Source organism: Planococcus citri, chromosome 2 (assembly GCF_950023065.1).
Source record: "Planococcus citri chromosome 2, ihPlaCitr1.1, whole genome shotgun sequence".
Taxonomy (NCBI): domain Eukaryota; kingdom Metazoa; phylum Arthropoda; class Insecta; order Hemiptera; family Pseudococcidae; genus Planococcus; species Planococcus citri.
Genome location: NC_088678.1, coordinates 68,353,788 through 68,370,618, shown reverse-complemented (window position 1 = coordinate 68,370,618; position 16,831 = coordinate 68,353,788). Strand labels below are relative to the sequence as shown.

Genomic DNA, 16,831 nt, shown 5'->3' with positions numbered 1-16,831 from the left:
CCAGGATTTTTACGCCCAGTTTCGAGGGGTTAGTCTAGATTTGGTTTGAAAGATTGATTTCTTTGATGTATTTAAGAATGTTTTCCATCTGCTTGATATTGTCAGGAATTGTAGGGTTGAGGTCTGAGATGTTTAAGGATTGACGTTTTGTTTTGAGGGAGGGACAATGAGTGGAGATTATTTCAGAATTACAGAATTGACAGGTGGGTTTAAGGGCTTTGGTGTACAAATGGCTGTGGGTTAATTTGGCATGACCAATTTGGAGGCGGGTGATTATAATTTCTTCTGATCTATTTAGGTGACTAAGGTGCTTCCAAGGGAGGATTGATTTTTTGTGGGTAAATAGTTTGTTATTTGTTTTTGAGTTCCATAGTTTTTGCCAATTGGAGTTTTGGATGATTTTTAGAATGTTAATAACGTCATCATGGGTCACAGAGAAAATTGTATTGAGGGTGTAATCCCATACAACAATGACCATGCTAATTTTGATGTGAATGTCGACCCATCCACATCCGTCACTTTTGGATGCCACATGTCAATGTGAATTTCAACCCTGTGTCAAACTAATTGTCGATGTAATTGTTGACTGATGTTGATCTACATTCGTGTCAACAATTGGCTCCACACAGGGTCGAAATTCACATCGACATGGGGCATCCAAAAGTGACGGATGTGGATGGATCGACATTCACATCGAAATTTATGTCGACTTCCTGCTTCATTAAGTTATAGAATTTGAGTTTTAAAATTTTTCATTTTTTTTTCAAAAATTATTTCCTCTGATGTGGCTATTGCTAGTGCTGAAAGCAGCATCGATGCAAAGTCCACTTCCGAAGAAGTACAGACGAAAAGTCTGTATAATCAAGAAGTTCAACAGAAATCCCTTATATCAAAGATGGTGCAATACTTTATCTGCGAGTACTAAACTAATCCATTTTCATGACAACATGTCGATGTTAATGTTGATGTGAAATTCGACATCAACAAATACATCCACAATATCAACATCATATCATCTACAACTCCAAACTGCGGAAAAGTGAATAATTTCATCAATTCCCTAAAAAATTTGTTTTCCACATTGAACAAGATCATATTTTTGAATGTTTACTAAAATTTTAAACACTAAAACAGAAATTTTAATTCTGAAAAATTGGTCGACATAGTTGTAGATGTAAATTTTGAGCATCGAATTTTACATCTACATGTCGAGATGGCATGTCGAGGTATCAGAAATAATAATGAGAAAATTTCAAAAATGTTCATTTACCTGGCTTTTGTATGGACAGAAGATTCCTACTAAATTATTAATTGATCACTTTTCCATCATATGTTGGAAAAAAAACGTAGTCGATGTAAATGTTGACGTCGACAATTGTTGTGCGGGAACAGCTGTTTTAGCTGATTCATCTACTGCCTGATTTCCTTTAATGTCTACCTACATGACTTGGGACAAACATAAATTTAATAATTTTGTCAGTAGTCTGAAGTTTATAAATGATTTGATGGATCTTATGAACAAGTTGATGTTCAGAAAATTTGTTTTGAATTGATAAAAGAGCAGAGAGTGAGTCTGACTGAATCAGGAATTTTTTGTTAGGGCTTTTCGAAGTAGAGATCTTTTGTAGGCAATGGAGTATGGCAGAAATTTCTAAATTGAAAATTGAAGAATATTTATGAGCTGTGAAGTTGGTTAGTGGTGCAAAGTTATCGATATACATCGATGTACATCGATTTAAGAAGATATCGATGTGCATCGATGTAACATTCCGATCATCGATGTACATCAAAATTGCAAAAATTCGTTGAAAAACCTGTTTTTTGAACTGCAATTTGAACTTAATTTTATAAAAATCAGAATGCTTTGATGAAAAATTGTACGTGACTCATGAAAACAGCAAGAAAAATGCAGTTTTACTGGTATTTTACGATTTACGTCGTTTCGTCTGTAAAACATTGCCAATTTTCCCAGATTTTCTCTCTAAAAAAATTTCACTTTTGAATTTCGATGTACATCGATGTAATCGATGTAAAATCTTCGATATATCGAAAATATCGATATAAGCTCACATCGATAACTTTGCACCACTAAAGTTGGTACATAATTCTACCATCAATAGAAAAAGCATAGCCTGCATATTCAAACTCATTTTTAGAACCATCTGTGAAGCATAAAATAAATTCATGATATTCTGCTATGATCTCAGTATATTTTTCTTTGATGAAACTAGATGGATACTCATTTTTTTTGTATTGGGATAAGGATAGATTGAATTCTGGTAAAATTAATTCCCAGGGAGGAAATTTATTGTATTCGGAAGTGAGGTCTAATAGGTTTACATGGTAATTTCGTAAAGAATTTTGGAGAATACAGGAGTGATTTTCAGAATGGTTTGAAATATTTTGAATTTGTTTTTTGATTAAAGTTCTGACTGGGTTTGTTGGATTTGTTGTTGCTGATACAATGAATTTATTAGTAATATAGAAATTCCTGAAGTTTGGAGGGAGTTCACTAGCTTCACAGTAGATGCTGTCTATAGGAGAGGATGGTAATGCTCCAATACATAGGCGTAAGGAAGCATTTTGTATTACTTTCAGGATTGATAGGTTTTTATCTGATGTACTGATATAGGCTGGACAGCCATATTCTATTTTGCTTCTAATTAGAGATCTATATAACTGAAGTAAAAGGGATCTTGAAGGGTTATATTTTGGATTTTTAATCACTTTCAATAGATTTAGGGGTTTTCATTATGTTCTGTGCAAAAGTTTCTCCATCACTGAAAATCAGGCTAAAAAAGACATCATCAATAACACATACCTACCTACATACAAGTGAGTCCACTAATAAAATACGTGGTGCTTCAAAAAAATAGTATATTTGGCAACCAAATCTACACCAACCACACATACGCAGACACGACAGTGTTGCCAACATTTCTAAATAAGCCTATGAATACTAATAGTAAATGATTGAAATCGTGCCATCTCCTTCTGCATTACCTATACGATTACGTCCATCCAATACCTATCTATGTACACACAAATGGCTGCAAAATTTTAACATGCGTTTCGTGTCCTGTTTACGACATTGTACCAGTATCTATACGTATAAAATATATACTACAAACGAATATCTGACTCAAGTTCAACAAACCTAAATAGTACATCTACATATACGTAACCAGCTAACAAACGAAAGAGAGGTATAGTATACAGAGAGACAGAGACAGAGATGAGGTGAAGCATTGTGTATAATGGGACGACTTCAATGAACTATGGTGATATGACCATATCTCGGTATCATAAAGGAAGATGAAGCGATTTGAGCCGGCAATAAAGAATTAGGTTTATAAGGGCAGGTCCGCAGACATCAACCTATTTTAATATACTCTCGCCCACGATTAAATTAAATTGTCTAATTCCGGTGGTAATGGCGAGTATTTGTTACACGATGATGTTTACACGAATGACGAGTAACAGTGTGATATAGGTGTTTGCTGGTTGATGAGGATTATGGAAGCAAGTTTTTTTTTTTCCTTCGAGCTGAATTTTTTTTCTCCCAACGATATCCTTTCACGGACTGGAGAGTGAGGAAAAAAATATATACGTGACTTGGCTCATTTTTTAGTACGGAACTTGGGAGACAAACGACCAAAGCGCGAGGTGGTAGATCTGACTGCGATGATTTCAATTTCGTTTGATTTCCGGCCCCCGGGGATTATAAATAACAATGAACTACGTGGTCATATCTTCGGTATCTCGTCCACCTCGAGGATATTTTTTCTGTACCCAGGATATGCCATATGGTCGCCCATGGAGACTGGAGTCCAATTCAATTCACCCAAACCTGCGGAAAATTTTCACTTATCAGTCGTGCGAATGAGATTCGCGCTCGTCATGTCCTCGATAATGAACATTGACCACACGTTTTTCTGCAGTGCCATCCTCCAACACAGAAACGTCTTGTGTCGGGTAAATTCCTATAGGTAAAAAAATCAATTAACTGTAACTTACCGGATAGATGGAAATTTGCTGCCAGTACCATACGATTTTACGTTGTGCACGACCCCGAGTCTCGTGGTACACGCGGTAAGATTCTTAGCGATTAGAACGAACCAATAGGTTGGATGGTGCCCTTAATTAAAACATTAAACTAGATGTAACAGCAGGTAGTAACCACTTCCCTTATAAAGATGTTTATTCCTACGGTTGGACGGGCAAATTCATGGTACATGTCGCAGTCGCCTTCTTCTTCCTATTTGTACAGTATTATCCAGAGTACATACATACCGTACTATTGATTCGATATACGAGTATAAGATGAGAGAGAAAAATACCTATTTTTGCTCGTCTCGTCGTCGAGTTATCCAGAGAGAGTTTAGGGATGGAAAACTATAATATAAGGCGAAGCTGTGATGCGTGAAAGCGACGTTCATAGCAGATCTTCTCTTCTCGGTGCGTAAATTACATTAAGAAAGCTATAAATCAGTACTATTATTTTATGAGATATGATATTGTATAAAGGCGAAAAAGCAACCAGGAAACAAATTAGGTTATCAGCGACACAGCCAAGGGAAAAGTATGATTGGTGACGGGATAAATTGGCAGGTCTATTGGACTCCTGGGACAGCCATCTATACCAATATGTTAGATTGTTCCTACCTATACTACATATAAGCGTATATATAGAGAGGTTATCCATACCCATGTCCGCGAGCGAGGGTTCGACGAAAAGCCATAATATCGAAAACTTATCCATTCCCACCCATTGAAAATAACACGCGGATATGGAAACCATTAAAAATATTACAGCAGTGTGGCGGTCGTGCAGTGTAAATGAGAGTATATCGTCGACTCTCGGACTTATAATTCCTTATTGTAGAGAAAACTGTAGGTACTACAAGGAGAGTGAAGTGAAAAAAAAAAAGAAGTCAGGCTGGTCACAGAAACGAAATAGGATTTACGCGCGCGGTAACAAATAACGAAAAGAGAAAAAATATATATATGGGAGGAAAAAACTCGCACCATAGGAGACATCGTCCAACATCCTATTTGGTAGTTACCATGAACCTGTCTACCTGTATCGGTAACCCTTTTATTCATCGACTTAACCCATCCAGATAAAAATCAAGAGTCTTTTTTTTTCTTATTTTTTTGTTGATCTTTCTTCTTCCTCCCGAAGCGTATATACAAGTGAAAAGAATAGGTTATGGAGATTAAACGTCATATACACGATCCTATATTATACGTACTTATCTTCGGTGTTGTCTTTTTACGCAGAATCACTTTGAATTTGAACTCTGAAGCGTATGTATTCTTTTGAAGAAAAAGAAAACCTGCGAGTTTAGTTAGGTATTGCTGTAGGAAGAGAGGTGAAGTGTATTCTTTGTCGCACACCACCCAAGTCCTTGCGTCCGTTGCCATTATCTCACTTATTATCAACAATAATATAGGTACATACTAGAGCCAAAAGCAGTAGAACTTGGTGCAACCGGTGTTTGATGAATCAACAGACCTTCGAAACCAATCCAGTCTCGAATCATTTGGTTGAAATTTGTTTGCATTACTCTACTTTTCGAAAAATAATTCATCGATACTCAAATTCGAGTGCTTACTTACAGCTAAATGGGAGCCTAGCCCAAGTATACCTTAATTTGGACCCATTTCTGGGAACAAAACTATATGGAGGTTTTTTTTAAGAGAAAGAGGGGGGGGGCTCGACTGAAAATTTTCCAACTGATATAGGGAAAAACACCAATTTTTCAGATTGATATCACATATTCATATGACTTATAAAAATTCTTATTTTCTGCTTTGGATTTTGGAGGCCCAAATGAGAATTTTTTAAATTTTGAAACAAGAAAAAAATTGGCTCGAGTGAAGCAAGGACAAAAGTTTTTGAAGATTTGCTTTTGAGAGGCCTGAAAACTATGTTTTTTTGAGGGGGGGGGGTGATGTTGAAAAAAAATAGGAGATGAAATTTGTACATATTTTGAAAGAACTAAAAACGATGCATTTTTCACGCAAGTTCATCTTTTGGCTTTTAAAATCTTCGAATTTGGAAGCTTTTTTTTAGAACGTTAATATTTTGAAAAAGAAAAGAGAATGGGTCCAAGTGAGGGTGAAATCTATGTAAAATTTGTATTTCAAGAGTCATAAACACGATACTTTTTACGCGAGAAGTTCATTTTTTCACTTTGAAACTTAAAAAGTTAGATGATATACGTATATATAATTTTTTTTTAGAAATTTCAACTTTAAAAACATTACAAAATAAGTTTGACTTTATGAGGACTACTAAAAGGTAAAGAGGAACTCATGTGTCCCAATTTTTTTTAAATTTTGAAAATATGCTGAATTTGAGATTTTTTTGGTTGAGAAATCGAACTGAAATGTTGTATTTGGGATACGAAGGACCGGAAACGCACTTTGTGAGCGGGAGGGAGAGGGGGAGAGGGGAGGGGTTAAAGACCACTCCTAAAAGTTTGACAATGAGTATTTTTGTAAGTTTTGTCATCACATTGACTTTTTCTTAGATCCTATGAATGAACAACGAGCTCCGAAGAATAATTTTTGCCCCGTGGGACCCATTTGAGGGGTTCATGCGCTTTTTTTTTAATTATGAAAATTTATCAAATTTGAGAATTTTTTAAACTGAAAAATTAAAGTAAGTAAATGTTCAATGCGATGATAAAACTTATAATAATGAACCAATCTGGCGATTGGGAACGATGAAATTCGAAAAAAAAATGAAAATTTTCATCGTGTAGAAATAAGGGCCACCTTAAGGCCCCTACTTTGAAACAGGTGAACAACTTGGTGAACATTGAGGAGTCGAATCTAAAAAATGAATTGATGTTCAGACCCATTGTTAGTGATTTTGGTTTCAGTTTATCATTTTGTATACTCGATCACTGATTAATTCTACTGAAACTGGATCTCCAACAAAAGTTCAACTTATACAGTTCCATGATGTTTTTTTTTCTCTGGGCCCAATTGCCAAAAGACCCTGATTTTCTCCAACTTTTTAAAATTGATTTTCTCAATTTTTCAATTTTTTTTCACTTTTAGGACTACATGAAAATTCTAGAGTATTAGCAAGACATTGAAATTATTGTATATTTTCAACTAAAATGAAGAAGATGGAGGGAAGGAGGGGGTGGGGTCGAAATTTTTTAGTTCAGAATTTTGAGACAAAAGTAGGGGATATGACCTTTTTAGTTGTCAAATTTTGATAAAGCTGGCAAATTTTGACAAAGTCAGAAAAGTTTAAAAATTGTTAGATTTGATAAAGAAGATTTTTTTGCTGACTTTTTTGGAATTTGAATTACACATTTTTGAAAGTTTGGCTCAATATGCAGGTAATTTTTCTGTTTCTGAATTTCTGCCCATGGAAAATGTCTGTTGTAGGTAGGTACTTACTGACTTGACTTTCAAAAATGCCATAGATATGTGGAGAAATTGACTCCTTGTACATAAAAAAAAACAATAATTTATTTCTTGAATTATTATAGATTTTTGAAAATTTCGTCCCTCGCTTCGTTCAGGCCTCTGAAAACGTATTAATTCACATTCAAAAAATGAACTCCTCACATAAAAAATAAACGCTTTTTTACTTCTCGATACTCAAATTTTTGAAAGCGTTTGTCCTCACTTTGTTTGCCCTTGTTTGCTTTTCTTTTTCAAAGTTGGAATTTTCAAAAAAAATCATCATTCAAATTCTAAAATTTCGAAACCAATAAAATCAAACATCTCACATGAAAAAACATTGCTTTTTCACCTATAAAAATGTGAATTTTTGGAAAGCTTTTGCCCTCAGATCGTTCGAGGCTGTTTGGTTTTCTTTTTCGAAATTGTAATTTCTGAAAAATCATCATTCCAATTCTAAAATTTTGAAACCAAAAAAATCAAACTCCTTACGTAATTACAAGTCAAAGCTCTTTCACCTATCAGAATACGAATTTTTGAATGTTTTTGCCCTTAGTTTGTTCGAGCCTTTTTTCTTTTCTTTCTTTTTTTTTAAATTTGGAATTTCTGAATCATTCAAATTCTAAAATTCTGAAATCGAAAAATCAAAATCTTAAAATAAAATACACTGTATTTTCACTTATCAAAATACGAATTTTTGAAAGCTTCGCAAAGTCCAGGCTAATTTGTTGTTGTTGTTGTTTTTTTTACAGAACAGAAAATTCCATGTTTGAGACTTCTAAAAATTGAACTGGAAAAACGAAATTTTTTTAGAAATCATGATGGGCTCTATTAGAAGACCTACCTGAAATCTCAACTGGTAAAATTTTTTTCTCATCTATCGTTTCGTTCGGCAAAATTGGTATTATTTTGCTCATATCAGTCGGCAAATTTTCGGTTGCACCCCTCCCTCAACCTCCCAAGTGACGTTGACAGAATTTTCTCAAAGAGAGGGCAAAGGCAAAACCAGATTTTTAGTCATGAAAAATCGAAATTAGAGGTAATTTTCTGAAAATCCTTTTGTGATGTGTAATGATTTTATAAAAATAAAAGTAAAAATCACTGCTCACGAGCAAAAATTTTTCAACAAATTGGGTCCAAAAAACGTCCATTTTTGCATGTTTTATCTCAAAATTTTCACTAGGAGTGGGATGATAGCCCTCTTCGCCCCCTCCTTGACTACTCCACTGCACCTTCCCACCAAAAAAACCGTTAGTAGTTTCGTTCCTGGCTACACTCCAATTGATTATTTAATCTGTGAGACGTCAATATCTCATAGGCATCGAAGTCTGAAATTTTAGTCAATTTTTAATTTTTTCCACCATTTGCTGTCAATTACGCCGCTCGGATTAATAGCCTACTCGCAATACAAAAGGCGATAGCACGCTTCTTTAATACTTAATTCATTTCATCGATTAAAAGAGTAAAAAAAAAAAACTATAAAAAGAAAAAAGGTCGTCTTGATGAGAGACGCGTGCGTATTCCGATCGTATAAGCATATACAATGAAAAAAAAACAACAACACATGGAAAGAGAGAAAAAAAAACTAGGGTTAAATTTTTATTAATGCATTAACTCGTATAATACATACACATACCTAAGAACATTAACATATTATTCATTTACAAGTGTAAAAATATTATGTAAACGAAGTTAAGTTGTTAAATTGGATGATTTAATGATGAGAGGAGATGGGTTGGTTGTGTGAGCCTCACACCTCACCACACTGTGGCTCGTGGATGCTGGATGCTGCTCGAGCATCTAAGACAGGATGATCATGATGATGATGATCAAGTCTCATCTACAGAGTCTATGATCTTTGGGTATCTTGGAGTGGACAATGTCCCCGAGATAGCACGCTTCTTTCTGCGTACAGAGTATCTCACACATCACATCTGATGCCGATAGTACTATAACGTGATACACATAAAGCACTAAACAATATTCACACACAGTATTAGTGAATAAATAACGAGTAAAGTGACGTTGGTTGGTTGATGCGGTGGCGCAGGCGGCGACGACGACCAACAAGAAGAGAAGCAGGCGAGCAGCGGTGGATCGTCGAGGTACCATACATAAAATTTACATAAACACTGCATGCCATGCCGCATACATTTTGTATACTGACCTAGGCCAAGTTAAAGCGAAGACCCGCCATCGATCCCATTTAAATTTTATTCAAATGAGTACGTAGTAACTTTGACCCACAAAACCCTTCTTGAATACGTAAAAGATATGTTCAATTTAACTTTTATTTTTGCTGCGATGAATTTTCCTCGTCTACTATACTATACCTCTACCTTATATACTTATTCCTTATATTTTACTCGTACCTTTACAAGTACGTCAGCTCACACATCTTTATAAACCGAAGGAAGATGCTGCTCAATGTCCATGCTATAAGCCACCGCCTCCTCCTCCTCCTCCTCCTTCTGTGTGAGCCGCATCTCGATTCTCGACCACGTGCCCGAGTTATTAATCGTATAACTTAAACATATACGACGATATGCATGTTTAATATGGATTTTCTTACTCGTATACTCATCTGGATCTCATCGTTTATGCGTAAAGTGAGAAGACGATGAGGAGGAGTGAGGAAGAGAGCAAAGAAAGCACACGCAGCTAGACCAGTGAGCTGTATAGAGAGAGAAAGAGAGACTCGCGCCGTTATTATTTTTATTATCGAGCCGGCTTCTGAAACTCAATTTATAAATATATGTTAATTGTTTAATAAATGGGGTAGACATTGTATTATTAATATTCATGAAGACAAGGCTACGCAAGGTCGTATATAAATATGAATGAACTTTACTCCGCAATCGAGCCGCAGCAGTGATTCGTAAAATGCACGAAATTTTTTCTCATTCTGCCATCATCATCATCATGAGGCTGTTTAGCATCCCTCTCTCTCTCCCTGCCTGCGTCTCTAATTGGACGATGAGCTACCTGCGAAACCGTGTTCGGGTATGCAGACTGTGCATACATGTATGGTTTAATTATCACCGTATACTCTAGACTAGGTACATACGTTGTTGTGAGATATATTAATCTAGGTATATACGTGAATATCTGTATGTGTATTCAATCTTATATGCAAATTATTTATCTAAACGAAACCGGTATATACCGTGTGGTTAAATGAACATTGCATACACCGAATTATATTGCTGGCTCGTCTGCCACTATACGAGTCGAGTACATCCAGATAGTGATATTAGTATACTGTGGATATTGTGTATTTGCCGAATCTTAATTGACTGACTTGACGGATACCGCTAATTTTATAGTTTATATGGGTATCCTCTCTTCTATACTCGTAATGCCATAGCCACCAGATATTTATATTGCACATCTCGCAAATGCACAACAAAACATTATAACGGACTATAATAATAATATGTAGTAAACCAAGACACGATTTTTTTCACTTTTTTTACTGCCTTATATCTGCCGAAATAGGTAGCTCGACTACTGCTGCTGGTAGTGCTGGTGTACGTAGGAAGTGTGATTTTTCGCGAGATAATTTCCTCATTCTATATTTTTATTTTATTTTATTTTTTCCCATTCTGTATTATTGAAAGTTGAAGATGACCGAGAGAAGAGAGAGACTGCAGCAGGCTTGGATGTTTGTGGGAAGCTGTACATGGCACAGTAGCCGCCGCAATCTTGTACTCCTACGATGGATTTGCGCAGAATTGCACTCTTATTGCTGATAATTTATGCGGATCGAGAGATGAAAAATGTTTGTATACTGGAAGTACCTACGAGTACATATATGCGCCCCGTCGGATGGAGATGCTCGTCGAGAGCAGATGAGCTGATTGTGTTTTTGTGATAAATTTATACTTATGTAGGTACGAGAAACGGTAGCTGATTTGTCCATGCTTTTGATCGAGATGGTGTTTGGTTGGGTTTGTTTGTTTGTGTGTTTGTGTGTGAAAGTTTAGATGTGAGAAATGGTCTCGATGTTCGATGTTAAAGTGGATAATGTGGCCAATTGGCCAAACTGTAAATACCTAACTTGAAACTGCCTGGATACGTGAGAACTTTACTTGTGTAAGGAAGATGTCCTAACTGGCAGCAATTTTTTCCAACTTTTCAAAAATACATCATCAGTTTAAGTTTTGGATGCTGAAGTGCTTTTTTCGATTTTTGAAAATCAGATCTGAATAACCAAAATCAAGAAAAATGAAAATGTCACCAAACTGATCAAGAAAACTTAAATTTGGTATACACCATGTTTTCGACCTCCTCCCCCTCCAAAATCAATTGGAATTGGTTTCGTTTTGAGCAGTTCTGGTGCCCTCAGAAGATTTTTCAAAATTGCAATTTTTGTCCAAATTACTAAAAATTCCTGTTTTTGAAAAAAAATTTACAAGTTCTATTTTATTGTTAAAATCGTCAGAAAGTGCCAAATCCAGCAAAATTGACAAAAAATCACGTTTTTAGGTGATTTCGATCAACAGTTCCTAGGGTTTTTTTCAATATTGTGAAAAAATGTGCCAAAATTGTCAAAAAGCCCCAATTTTTATCCAAAGTCCTGAAGAGTCCTCGTTTTTTGAAAAAAATTAAAAGTACTACTTTCATGTCAAAATTGTTAAAAAGTGCCAGTTTTACTAAAATTGAAAAAAGGTCCCCCTATTAAGTAGTCAAAATTGTCAAGAAGTCCTGGTTTTTTCCAAAAATGTGAAAAAGTCAAATTTTTCCAAAGTTGTCGAAAAGTTCTAACTTTTGTACATGTCATTAGGTCTTGTTGTCAAAATTGTCAAAAATGATGATGATGATGATGATGTTCCCACGTACCTATTTTGTTGTCAAAATTTTCAGATAGTTCTATTTTCGCCAAAATGGTCAAAAAGTTTCTTTTTTGTCAAAATTGTCAAAAAAAATTGTTTTTTATCTAAATTGCCAAAAAGTCTTGTTTATTGTAAAAAAGGCTCCACTTTCTTGTCAAAATTTTCAGAAAGCTCCTTTTCGCCAAGATTGTGAAAAGGTTCCAATTTACGTCCAAATGTCCAAAAAGTACTTTTGTGTCAAATTGTCTAGAAGGTCCTATTTTCTTGTCAAAATTGTAAGAAAGTGCCACGTCTACTAAATTTGAAAAAAGTCTCGCTTTTAGTAAAAGTCGTCAAGAAAAATACTGATTTTTTCCAAAAATGTGAGAAAGTCCCATTTTTTTGCCAAGTCATCAGAAATTTTGAATGTCTGTCCAAATGACAGAAAAATAATTTTATTTTTGTCAAAATCACCAAAAGACTCTACTTCCTTGTCCACATTTTCAGAAGGTTCCATTTTAGCTAAAATTGTCAAAAAGTCTTTTTTTGCCCAATTTATCGAGAGGTTCTTATTTTTGTTTAAGTGGTCAAAAAGTGTCAAAAAGACCCTACTTTCATGTAATCATTTTCAGAAAGCTCTATTCTCGTCAAAATTGTCAAAAAGTTTGAATTTTTGTCCAAATGGTAAAAAAACCTCATTTTTGTCAAAATGGTCAGAAGTCCCTATTTTCTTTGCAATATTTTTAGAAGGTCCCATTTTCGCCGAAATTGCCAAAAAGTTCTTACTTTTGTCCAAATTTCTAAAAAGTCTTCTTTTTTTTGTCAGAGAGGTGCTATTTTCTTGTCAGAATTTTCAAAAAGTCTCCATTTCGCCAAAATGATTAGAAAGTCATTTTTTTTTTCGAAATTGTCAAAAAGTTCCAATTTTTGTCCATGCCAGGTACATAATACAATAATACATAATTATGTATAATATATCTAGTCCTATTTTTTGTTTGCCAAACATTTTTCTTGTCAACATTATATTAGAAAATTCCATTTTGATCAAAATGATCCCAAAATTCGAATTTATGTCCAAATGACCAAAAAATCATACTTTTGTGTCAAAATGTCAAAAAGGTCCTATTTTCTTGTCAAAAGTTTCAGAAAGTCCCATTTTTACCAAAATTGTCAAAAAAATTCTTTTTTTTTCAAAAGTTGTTGAAAGTTTGAATTTAAAATAGCAAAAAAGGTCTTCTTTTATGTCAAAATTGTCAAAGGGTCCTATTTCCTTGCCAACAGTTTCAAAAGGTCCCATTTTCGGCCAAATTGTTGGAAAATCTTATTTTTGGAAAAAAATTTCAAAAAGTTCTAGTTTTTGTCAAAATTATCAAAATATCTCTTTTTTACCAAAATTGTCGAAACGTTCAAATTTTTGTGCAAATGGCCAAAAAGTTCTATCTTTTCGATGCCTCTGGTCTTTGTGGTTCTTCTGGTATCTGTGGTCCTCGTGAAGCTTGTGGTGTCTGTAGTCCAAGTGGCTCTGATGGTAGTCATTTGATGAAAAATTTTTGAAAAATTTCCAACACCAACTTGAACGGTAAACTCGAAATTAAATTATTTGTACATAGGTACATTTCTGTCATTAATTTTTTAATTCGAAAAATATTCCAATGCGTTGCGATTATAATGACAAAAGGATTGGCAAATCCGAATTATTTCAGTAGGTAAGGTAATTTCTATCATAATTTACTTCAATTAAAAAATTCAGTTTGTTGTAATGACAGTGACGTAAATGAAATTTAAAGAATGTGGTAGATAATTACTCAGCTGATTTTTTTTTTGTGTGTAATGGCTATTTTGTACGTACGTGCTTTGCGTCAAGGAATTTGCATTTTAATGGTGTTTTCCAGGGACACAGAGGAGGAGTCGAGTGAAAGGGGGGAAAGCATGTGGCCAATTAAACTTGCAAGAAATTGATCTTGAGATGGAAAATCAGGTAAAAGTTGGCAAATTAAGGTTTGAATTATGGGTTTGTTTTTTTGCTCTTAATTGGGCATGGGCATGGTCGACAATTTTTCTTTTCTCTTTTCTCTTCCTCTTGGTATTTTTAGTAGGGTATCTGAAATAATTTTTATAAATGAAGCATGACCGAATATTTTATGGTAGAGGATAAAAAGTTATTCAAAATTCTCGAAAAATGGCACCTTTGGGCTCACTTTTCAAGGTTTTGGTACTCACACGCCATTATTAATTTTTCAGTTAACAAAACTAAACTTTTCAAATTCCGGAAATATCGCCATTAGTTTACACCCAGCAACAAAATGTCCGAGACCAGCTCACTGATAAATGTACACAAACACAGGAAACAATTGTACATCACTATCTACTGATGAAAGATACACAATAATCCAAACAAAAGCTAAACTGTCGCGTAGCAACTACATAATAAGAAAAACCTATTGAAAAATTATCTGCCTTTTGCCTATCAATTCGTTTGCTTGAATGAGAACATTATATGAGTTATTGTTCAAGTTTAAATGTTCAAATAAAAGATGAATAAGGTTCTTGGAATAAACTGCGACCTGAGCGACGAAAGGTGTTCAGGATCAGGACGTCAACAAGAGAAGGTGAGTGAACACAATGTACTCGTTTGAGTATAACGATGAAGATATGAAACCGGTGACGACGATGTGACTTACACGTACCAGACAGCAGGGAAAAAATTAGGGAAAAAAACTGTTTCCTTTTTAACGCGACGATAATTAAGTATATTTTGAAATACCGTCGTAATGAATGACCTATTGGCAAGGATTTTTCAACTGTAACAAAAGATACAGCATGCATACAGCCAATCAACGACTGTACTGTACCTACGTAAATAAAACAGCATTTTTAAAAAACATATTTTTCTTCTTTTGTTTTAAAGACTGGGCTATATTGATAAGAGCAATTAATTAGAAAGATGCATGAGCTGGGGAAATTTGAAATTGAAGTTATTCCAGAAAAATTTGGTGGGGCAAGCTGCAAGCTGAGGTTTAGTAGATTTCCTCAGCTTGACAAGGAAGTAAAAAAATTCAAAAATTTCACTAAACTGACCTAGAAAACTGATTTTTTCATGTACCCTATTTTAAATCTTCCCTGAATCGATCGTAAAATGGTTTTTTGAGCCTCCAGCAGATTTTTCAAGATTGAGTTTTTCACAAAGTTTTACCCAATGCAGTTGAAAAGCTCAAATTATTACTTCATACCCAAATTTCAACATGCTGACTTGATTTGAGATTGGTTTAAACTGTTTAAAGCTGTTCTGAAGCCTCCAGTCGTATTTTAGAAACTCCAGATTTTTAAAAAGTGCAATGCAAATCGTCAGAAAACTAAGCAAGAAGAGAACAAATAGGAAATTATAAACATACAAAATTTTGCAGAAGAAATGAAAAAAAAAACAGATTTAACCAGCAATTCTGACAACAACGTGAGGTTTTTTTGGCAGTTTTTGATGAAAAAACAGAACTTTTTTGGCAAGTTTGGGAATTAAGCACATACCGAGATCGTCAGAATTTTTACTTTAGCCTTAAACTATTATTATTTCATATATATGTTGATTGATCAATAATTTGATAACTAACTAATCCGTCTTCATTTTTCTTTGTTTCAGGTGAGTAAAAATTTCCTTCCAAAAATGATAGATTATGAATTCGCTTATGAGAATAAGTAAGTAATTTTATAAATCCTTATGAGAAAAGTCACTTCTACACCTGTTGACTTTTCATTTTCTATGGCAAATCAAAAAAAAAAAAAAAAACTCTAAAATCACGAAATTTGAAAATCAGCTGAAATAATTGTCCATTAGGTTTGAATCGAGATGATCTGATTTTGATTTTTAATGAATTTAAAAAAATTAAACTCTGGTCAAAAATGGAAAAAATCAAAATTTTGCCAAATAAGTAGACCAAGATAGCTGAAATTTGGTGTGTGTCCTGTTTTCGACCCTCCAAATTGATTGGAAACGGTTTTGAGCCATTTTGAGTGGTAGTTCTGGAGCACTCTAGCAGGTTTTTGAAAATTGAAATTTCCACAACATTCTACCCAATTGAGTTCTTGAAATGAAATTTAATGGGTATGATTTATCGTTACGACAAAAAAGGGGGAATGCACGACAAAAATAAGGGGTTTAAGCGACAGAAAAAATAAATACCACGGCCCACAAAAAACACGGCAAAAAAAGTACTTCAACAACAGGCATTTTATATTGCACGGTAAAAAAATGCATTCAACGACAAATAATCATTTTACACGACAACCGGATAAGCGAAATTCACGACACAATAGTATCATTCTAGGAACGACTAATTTTATGATCAAAAAACGGCAATTTATACAATTAAAAAGAGACTACAAAGACTACACATTTGCAACTTGATAGGAAAAAAAAGTTTCATTGCACCAATAGTGCCCTTTTGGATTTAGCTGGCCTCCCAAGTTTGCGTTTTTGGCCGAAGGAAATGGATTTCACCTCGGGGGGGGGGGGGGGTCCTGAACCCATTTCTGACAACTTTGCATTCCAAGTACATGTTTACATGTTGTTCTTTTCATGAAATAAGGGCATG

At 34.6% G+C, this 16,831-nt stretch overlaps 1 protein-coding gene across 1 annotated transcript in view; it reads left to right on the top strand.

The window, feature by feature from the left end:
- vvl (ventral veins lacking) overlaps nt 1-16,831 on the top strand; it is a 414,462-nt gene that overhangs the window by 142,769 nt on the left and 254,862 nt on the right. The gene's annotated exons all lie outside the window — the stretch shown is intronic.